At 45.0% G+C, this 8,818-nt stretch overlaps 1 long non-coding RNA gene across 1 annotated transcript; it reads right to left on the reverse strand.

Annotated features, from left to right (window-relative positions):
• Positions 1-2,188: 2,188 nt before the first annotated feature.
• LOC118020984 lies at positions 2,189-3,665 on the reverse strand. Its single transcript, XR_004682070.1, has 3 exons — positions 3,645-3,665; positions 2,876-2,984; positions 2,189-2,227 (listed from the first exon to the last, which is right to left on the reverse strand). It is a non-coding gene; the product is annotated as an uncharacterized LOC118020984 (long non-coding RNA).
• Positions 3,666-8,818: the final 5,153 nt, after the last annotated feature.

Here is an 8,818-nt window from a genome sequence, read left to right on the forward strand (position 1 = left end):
TTTCAAATGGTGTCCTTTAAAGTCAACCCATTGTTTGCTTCACTTGGGAATCTGTTTCAAATGGTGTCCTTTAAAGTCAACCCATTGTTTGCTTCACTTGGGAATCTGTTATGGGCATTTCTATTGAGCAAGTTAAGCCTGTGTTTATTTACTCATCCATTTGTTCCTGAGACTCAGGATTCCATTAAGCCAATTTCTGTTACAAAACATAAATCTGTACTTGTCAAATAATCCTCAAACACCTTACAGAGCTAATAATTTTTCAAATATTTATGAGCTGCACAGCAAAGATTTATGTTAAGCTGCTTGACAAGGAACAATAGAGTATACAGGTCCAGAGAACATTCTGTTGAAACAAATGTTGTCAAGACATCAATACTTTCATAGCATTTTTCATAACGGACTTTCACACCTGCTCATTTCCCTAATTATCCCAGAGACTTTTACACTCAGAGAGAATGAAGACGGAATTATGGGTTTGTTTTTTTTTTAAGATCAGTAATTTGAAAAATTAGCTGCTATATAAAGAAAAATACATGCTCAGGCACAGTCGTTGCTAAAAATATAATCTTGAGATAGATGCTCACAGAGAGAGACACTAAGTTGTTATGGCAACTATGATTATAATTACGAAGCTGGAGGGTTTTTCCCGTTCATTACTGTGTTGAGATGAGGTGGTTTAAATGACAGTGTCCTTTGTAATGTCCTCAGTCTCATTACTACATAATTACCCATTTCATATTTAATTTTCAACATGTTTGTTCTTACTCCTAGGCTCTGTAGATTCGGCATCTTCTGACAGAGGCTTATTCTTAGTTCATGGGTCCCCCTGCAACCCAGATCCCTTCTTCACTAGTGCCTCTGCTACTGTGATTTCATTTTCATTTCAACCTGGGGAAACTGGCTTTGGCTTGAGAGATTCCATTTGTAAACATAAAATGCTGTTGTGAAACTGTTAAGAAACCAAGCCCATGGACACCTGGGGAGACACCGGACTCAGAATAGCCAGGCGCTGCTCACCAGCCCCAGAGAGCCAGCATTTCCTGGTCACCTACTATGTGCAAGACAACTAGCAGATACGACCGCATCTAAGTTTTATGCTGGTTTTTGTCTGTTTGCACCCGGTCCAATCTCCATCCCTCTCAGCCCTCAGCATCCTGGAGGTTGACCCTCATGGGCTGAGTACCCCCGCCCTCTGGTTTCTGACGGGCTATGATCAATGGAAGGTGCCAGCAGGAGAGAGGAGAGAGAGAGATCTGGGTACTTCGTCCCTTTTCCTACAACCCTTCCCCATCCCTCCCTACTTTGGCCCCAGGGGTCCCGGGGTGGCTGCATCTTTTTTGCTGCCTTGAAACCCCCCTCCTCAGCTCGTTTTTGCAGGCTGGTGGGTGGTGTTAACCTTAAAAAATAAAACTGACAGTTATGTCACCAACCAAGGGTAGGTTTATTCAGGAATAGCAGAGAGTTGCAACCTGGAATCAGCTATGGCAAAAGCACAGGCAAGTCCAGAGAACAAAGGAGAGGAACACTCTTTTATAGAGGAAAGGGGGATGTTGGGAGAGCTGTTATTTTTTTTTTTTAAGATTTTATTTATTTATTTGAAAGAGAGAGAGAGAGAGAGCACGAGCAGGGGAAGAGGGAGAAGCAGGCTCCCCGCCGAGCAGGGAGCCCGATGCGGGGCTCCATCCCAGGACCCTGGGATCATGACCTGAGCCTGAGGCAGACGCTTAACCGACTGAGCCACCCAGGCGCCCCGGGAGAGCTGTTATAAACAAAATGTCCATTGGGGTTTTGAATTAGGGTGGCTTTTCATTGGCTGATTTGTGGCCATCTCTCATTGGTTGAGCTGTTGCCACAGGAGAAGGAAAAACTTTCTTCCTCCTGCTAGGTAACAAAGTAGTACCCACCTGGCAAGGTCTGTCTCTTCCTTTTGGATTTGCAGTTGAGGACAAGTGGTGGGGCGTGAGTGCTCCCCCAGTCGGCCCCCAACTCCATTTTAGGGAGGACTCCCTTTACTAATATTCACAGCAGTAATGACTTCCTGCAGGCTTAAGCCTGATGTCACTAGTCTCTGGTGCCTCGGTATCCCATTTTTGTCTCCTCAATCCCGCCGTGCATCCAGGCTTCATTCAAGTCACTTCATCTGTGTGTGCCTCTGTTCCTGCTGGGTCCCTGACTGACACAATCCTCCCCAGGCCTCGTGAGGGGAGAATTACTCTCCTCCATCCTGCAGCAGAGGGAACCAGAAATAGTCCAATCATTTGCTGATAGTCACCCCCTTAACAAGTGATTGAATCGGGAATTTAAGCTCCAACTGTCCAGCTGCAAAATCTCTGCCTCCAGTATGCCCTTCACAATCTCAGGGCCAAGGAAATCCTGGCCCACCACATGGTCCAAGAAGCACTCAGCCGAGTGTGGAGTAAGAGTGTAGCACAAGCCCCAGGTGCTGGTCATGAGGGGCTCTAGTGGGGGTGGCTTTCACCCAGCAAATCTCTAGTCCTTCCTTCCAATGGGATTGCTTAAGATCTAGGTTCCTCAAATTCAGAAATTCTGGAGCTGCTCCTGTGGTCACCTAATGCATGAAGAGAAGGAGAGCAATCTTTTCATTTGCATGAAGAGAAGCTCAATGCAAAAGGCCAAGAAGCTAAGCCTAGGAAGAAACTGCCCTGTCCCCCAGCCCACCACTACCATGTTCATGGGGCTGCCACACTCTGGCCCAGAATCAGAAGAAAGGGTTTAGAAAGCCTGAAGCTCAGGCCTTCCCCTGTCTCTCCCCGCTGTCAGGGTGCAGGGCTGTCTAAAACACCAATGCCAAATGCAGTTGGTCCACAAACTCGGGGAGGCCCTAGGGATGGCAAAGTCAACCTATACCTACCTGTAGCCCGTTCTCAGGCAACCAAACCCCAAACCAGGAGTCTCACTGCAGTTTCTGTAGGAGAACATCCCCTCATCTCCCCACATCACCGAGCTTGATAGCATAGAGACTAAAAATATAATAAGAAAGTAATGTGAATTTAGCAAGTTAAAAAATTTAATAAATTCCTAGAAAAAATAAAAAAATGCCAAAGTTGACACAAGAGAGAACCCAAACAAGAGAGAACCCAAAGTTAAAATGGGAGTCAACTAGTCTTTATAAAGTAGTTCCAGTGGGTTTACAAATGAATTTGCCAAATTTTTTAAAAAGCCCAAATTCCCATCTTACGGAAGTTTTATTCTGGGAAACAAAAAAAGTGAAAGCTGCTTAAATCGTTTTATGTGGCTAATGTAATCTTGATTCTAAAATCAGAGAGTGGCAACATAAGACTATAATGGGCTCATTTCATTATGAACATAATGAACAAAAAATCCTTAAGTCAAATATTAGCTAATTGAATCCAATAGTTTATTTTTATATATGGTACAAGGAAGACAGTCTTGTTTTAGGAACACAAGGATAGTTCAACAGAAGAAAAAAAAAATCTATGTAATTCATCACATCAACAGACTAAAAGACAAAAATTATATGATTATATGAATCAATGAATCGTCAATAAAGTATCTGAATCAGAATAGCATTTCTTAAAATTCAACACCCATTTAGGGAAGAAACCCTTAGCAAACTACAAATAAAAGGGAAGTTTCTTATCTTGATAAAGGCTATATACCAAAAATCCACAGCAAACATGATAAGTAATGGAGTCAAGTTAGATGCATTCTCTTTAAGACTGGATTCAAGGCCAGATGTCCACCATCACTGTAATTACTTCTTATGGTTCTAGAAGCTGTAGGCAATGCTACAGGGAAAGAAAAGGACAGAAAATGTGTACATATAAGAAGGAAAGAGAAAAAAATCTTTATTATTAGAGATTAATAATCTTATCATTTCTCCAGGAAAGACCATTAGAATCATCAGACAAAATAAAACATAGTTTTGCAAGATAGAATAATAAAAGATAAATTTTTAAAAAATCAGTAACATTTCTCTACACCAATAATAACAAACCAGAAAATATAATACAAGATAAGATAAATTCACAATATTAGCTAATCAAAGCTGGAATTATTTTGGAATTTGTCTAACCAAAAATACAGGGGCTCTGCAAGGAGGCAGTCTTGAAATTTAATAAAGTACATGGAAAATGTCCTGAGCAAATGGCAAGATACTCCATACTCTTTCATGGCCTACTTAGCATCTATAAAGATTCAATTCTCCCCCCCCTCAACACACACACACAGCACCACACACACAAATTAATCTAGAAATAAAATAAGTAAGTTATATGCAAGAAAAAATCCATTTGGATTTTTTTGAGAAATTCAATAAGCTTATTTTAAAATATATATGGAAGAAAGGAGTCCTAAAATAGCTAAAATGGCCTACATTTACCTGACTAGATATTAGGACACCTTACAAAGCCACAGTTCAAAAAAAGGAAAAGAGAAAAAAGGAATAGAATTCATGGTATGAGCACAAAACAAGCCACAGACTCAGGTAGCAAAAGGGAGAGCTTAGGTACAGAGTTACGTGTAGTACATCGAGAACAATGCACAACATGAGAACATTTTTATGAATCCAGGTGGAATCCTCACCATACGGCCTTGGGAGATCCCGCTCTCTGTGGCAGAAAACTTAGTGTGGATCCTGGTCTAACACCGCTCGCAAAGGTGAACACCAAATGGATGAATGAACTAAATGTGAAAAGTGAGACCATAAAGATAATGGAAATATCTTTGGGACCTAGAGATGGGACAAACTTCTTAAATAAAACCTCAAAAATACAAACCACCAGGAGAAAATAAGAACAGGAATAATTGGTGAACTTGCTTATATTGAGAAACACAATTTTTTTTTTTTTAAGATTTTATTTATTTGACAGAGAGACACAGCAAGAGAGGGAACACAAGCAGGGGGAGCGGGAGAGGGAGAAGCAGGCTTCCCGCCAAGCAGGGAGCCCGATGCGGGGCTCGATCCCAGGACCCTGGGATCATGACCTGAGCCGAAAGCCGACACTCAACAACTGAGCCACCCAGGTGCCCCGAGAAACACAACTTTTGTTCCACAAAGGACACGAATGGGCGGGCAGCCAACACATTGGGAGGTGACCCAGCAACGTCTCAATCGGACCCAAAAATCATATCCATGATACATAAGGAAGGAGAAAAGGAAAAGCCCTAATAGCAAAACAGCAAAGAATATGAACAGGCTACCGACAGAAAACTCAAAAGGCTAATGATATATAAAGAGATGCATAGTCCTTAGTAATCAGGGAAATTCAAATTTAAATGAGGAGGTATCCACTGGCAACCATCAGCTGGACAGAAATGAGAAAGCTGGGTCATGTCAAGTGTTGGTGACAAGGTGGGGGTCACAGGAACCCTCAAGCACTGAGCAGGGCACGGAGACAGGTGACATCAATCTGACAGGCAGACTAGACTCATATGCCCTGATGCATTCCAAATGCACACACGGCCACCAAGCTTGAATGCCCATTATTTGTTTAAGAGAAAATGACGAACCCAATGGAAAAGAGAAATTTAGCTGAGAAGCAGTTTTTTCCTGCTAAAATGCTTGTTTCAAAAGAGGATAGTACATTAACTCAGGATGCACACCACAGAAACAATTTCTATGTTGCCATTGGAAAACAGAAGACAGATTTTTTTTTTTTCCTTTTCCACTGAATTAAATAAACCAATCAATTTTATGGCACTACCTTCTAGAGTCAGCCCAAATTAATTACTTGGGAATGTGGAGTGACCTCTTTATTCTTCCTTACCTTTCTCATTACTTCTAAGGAGTAACGGCTGTCGGCACAGGTTAAGCAAATGCAGTATATGAAGATCATTTGTAATACGCCCTTTTGCATCCGGGGACTAAATTATATAAATAGCCCCCATACGGTGAGAAAAATAGATCCTGCCCTCAAGCTACAATTACCTGATTAAGATCATAACACTGAGCATAAACCAAAAGCAGAGGCATAGTGGTTTTTAAAATTCAGCTTAATTACATCTACCCTTAGGGGCACAATCAGGAAACACATTTTTTTAGAAGTGTTGGCATCTTTCCTTCACACCTGGGCTTTGCTGCCGTCTCCCTTCGAGTCATAAATCATGCGCTGAAACGCAGCTTCGGAGGGGCTCAGGCATAAAAGATGGGGAGCTCTTGGGGGCAGCAAACACTCCCTTTCCTTTCACCCCCTTTTCTCCCCCCCACCCCATGCTAAGGAAGCTAAATTGTCACAGCCAGTTATGAAGTTTATACTAAGAATCCATTTCTAGGGGCGCCTGGGTGGCTCAGTCATCAAGCGTCTGCCTTCGGCTCAGGTCATGATCCCAGGGTCCTGGGATCGAGCCCCACATCGGGCTCCCCGCTCAGTGGGAAGCCTGCTTCTCCCTCTCCCACTCCCCCTGCTCGTGTTCCCTCTCTCACTGTGTCTCTGTCAAATAAATAAAATCTTAAAAAAAAAAAAAAAAGAATCCATTTCTATTTCTAAGAAGGTTAGCTTTCAAGGCTGAAAATCCAATGCTCTGTGTATCAAACCAAAGTTGGCAGCCACCGGAACAACCTGGATCAAATCCTTAAATCTTTTTTTAAACCCAAGCTTCCACAGTCCAATGGATAAAACAGAAAGTATGCTTGTTCTTGTTTCCATTCTTCATCCCGGAGGTGGGAGTGAGGCGTGTTAGATATTGAAGTGTTTACATTGTATATTTTAATATATAAAGAGCCTGCAAACGTAATTTCCCAACCAGCAGTGGTCCATCTGGGGCAGTGCAGCCCAGAGCAGAAGCAGGTCACCGCCCAAGTCAGACCAACGTGGGTGTAGGACCTCTCATCCTGACCCAACCTTTCACTAGCTGTCAGCCCGGGGCAGGGACGGACTGCACCATCCTTGCCTCAGTCTGTGCATCTGTGAAGTGGGAGACTCCCATGCTGACCTAGCAGAGAACGGTGGTGAGACGCTAGTAATATAATGTACATGGTTGCTTAGCATAAAGCTGGCCACATGGTATGTGGCTGTTACTTGTCTTCTTGCCCTTTTGGAGCGAGGCTCATGCTCGTTACTGCTTAATGGAGGAAGGAGACCTCCACATCATGCCCATCATTCTCTCTTCATCACCCTCCTCTTGTGCACACTGTTCCACTACCTGGCTGCTCCCTGGCCCTTCCTTTCCTGGCAAACTCCTGCTCACACTCTGAGGTCCCACTGCTGGGAAAGCCCTCCCCGCTGCAGTGGGGGGAGGTCCTCTCTCCCTGCCGACCCTCCCTCCCCGCCCCACCGGGCTCCCACGGCGTCCTGCACGTGGTCCCCACAGCCCTCAGGACATTGTGTGTGGGCGCAGCCCTGATTTCCTCACTACTCAGTGATCTCCTCCAAGGGAGAAAACATTGGAAAGCAGTTGGCATCTCTCCTGCATGCAGAAGGTGCTCAGTAAATGCTGGCTGGATGGCTGCATGAAAAGAACTGGAGGGCAGGGTCCAGAGCCTGATTTTTCTGTGTGTCCCCTCCAGGGTCTATCCCAGCGGCTGGCTAACAGTATGTGCTCAACGAACGGTCGTGCATTGAAACTTCCAAAGAGTCCACATCAACTGCGTCCACGGGGCCCCTCCAGGCCTTCTACCGCAGCCGGAAGATCTGGAACACCCTCCTATCCTATCCCATCCCACCACCTGTATCATTGCCCAGCCCTCGGGTCCCCTGCCCCACCCCAGGGAAGGGTGCACGACGTGAGGAGGGAGACCCCACTCCTCCCCCGAGCCCAGGGCACAGTCTCTCCTTCTCCCAGGGGGGGTGCCCCCTGCCGGGGACAGGAGGTTCCTCGCAAGGTGCAGAGAACATTCCCCAGTTGGCACGGCCACTTAAATTTTACAACAGATCTTGTTCTCAAAGGAAGAAAGCTGGAGCCAAACCAATTAATTTTTTAAACACCCCAAAGGTCCAAATTAAACACGGTTTGCCAGGCAAAGCTACAGCCTGACAAAAATAGGAGACCTTCTGGGACGTTCTCAGCCTCTGACGTGGGTCCGCCTGGTCAGGACCTGCGCCCGCCCTGTCGAGCTTCGTGCGTTTACTCCGCTCCAGCTAGTCGGGTGCTTAGCTCCCTCTGCGGAGAAAAAAAAGGCTGATGAGGTGAAGTAAAAACAGCAAAACAACAATTAAAGCCAATATGCAGTATTTTCTTTTTCAAACGAAGCCTTCCCCGGTCTAGTTAAATCCCTCCAAATAATACTTTAGAAACAAATACTACCCCTTCCATCCTTTAAGACTCGGTTTTTTGTTTGGTTGGTTGGTTGTTTTTTTTTTTTTTAAGTAGTCTCTACACCCAACATGGGGCTGGAACTCACAACCCCAAGATCAGGAGTCGCGTGTTCTGCCGACTGAGGCAGCCAGGCGCCCCATTCAGGGCTCAGGTTAAATGTCCCTTCATCAGAGAGCCCCTTCTGGACAATTCTGTTTCTAGGATTCACCCTTCTCCCCTCATTTCCTGGCTCTGCGTCCTGTTCGTTTACTTCATGGCCCCTGCCACGCTTGGTCGCTCATTCTCTCCCGATCACTCTGATGCTTGAGGAGCTAAGAGACAGGCGGGTTCAGTGGCTAAGACAGTGGGCCCTGGGGCAATGCCTGAGTTCAGATGCTGGCTCAGTCACCAGCTGTGTCCTAGAGCAGGTCCCTCAGCGCTCTGTGCCTCAGTGTCCCCTTCTGGAAAATGGGGACAATAACAGTCCCCCACCTCACAGACTGGTGGGACGTGGTAAATGAATTAATGTGTGTGAAGTGCTGAAAACAGAGCCTGGGAAGAATTCAATTATATTATCACCGCCCCCACTATTAACTTC

This window comes from Mirounga leonina, unplaced genomic scaffold, assembly GCF_011800145.1.
Source record: "Mirounga leonina isolate KUSES-001 unplaced genomic scaffold, KU_Mleo_1.0 Mir_114, whole genome shotgun sequence".
NCBI lineage: Eukaryota > Metazoa > Chordata > Mammalia > Carnivora > Phocidae > Mirounga > Mirounga leonina.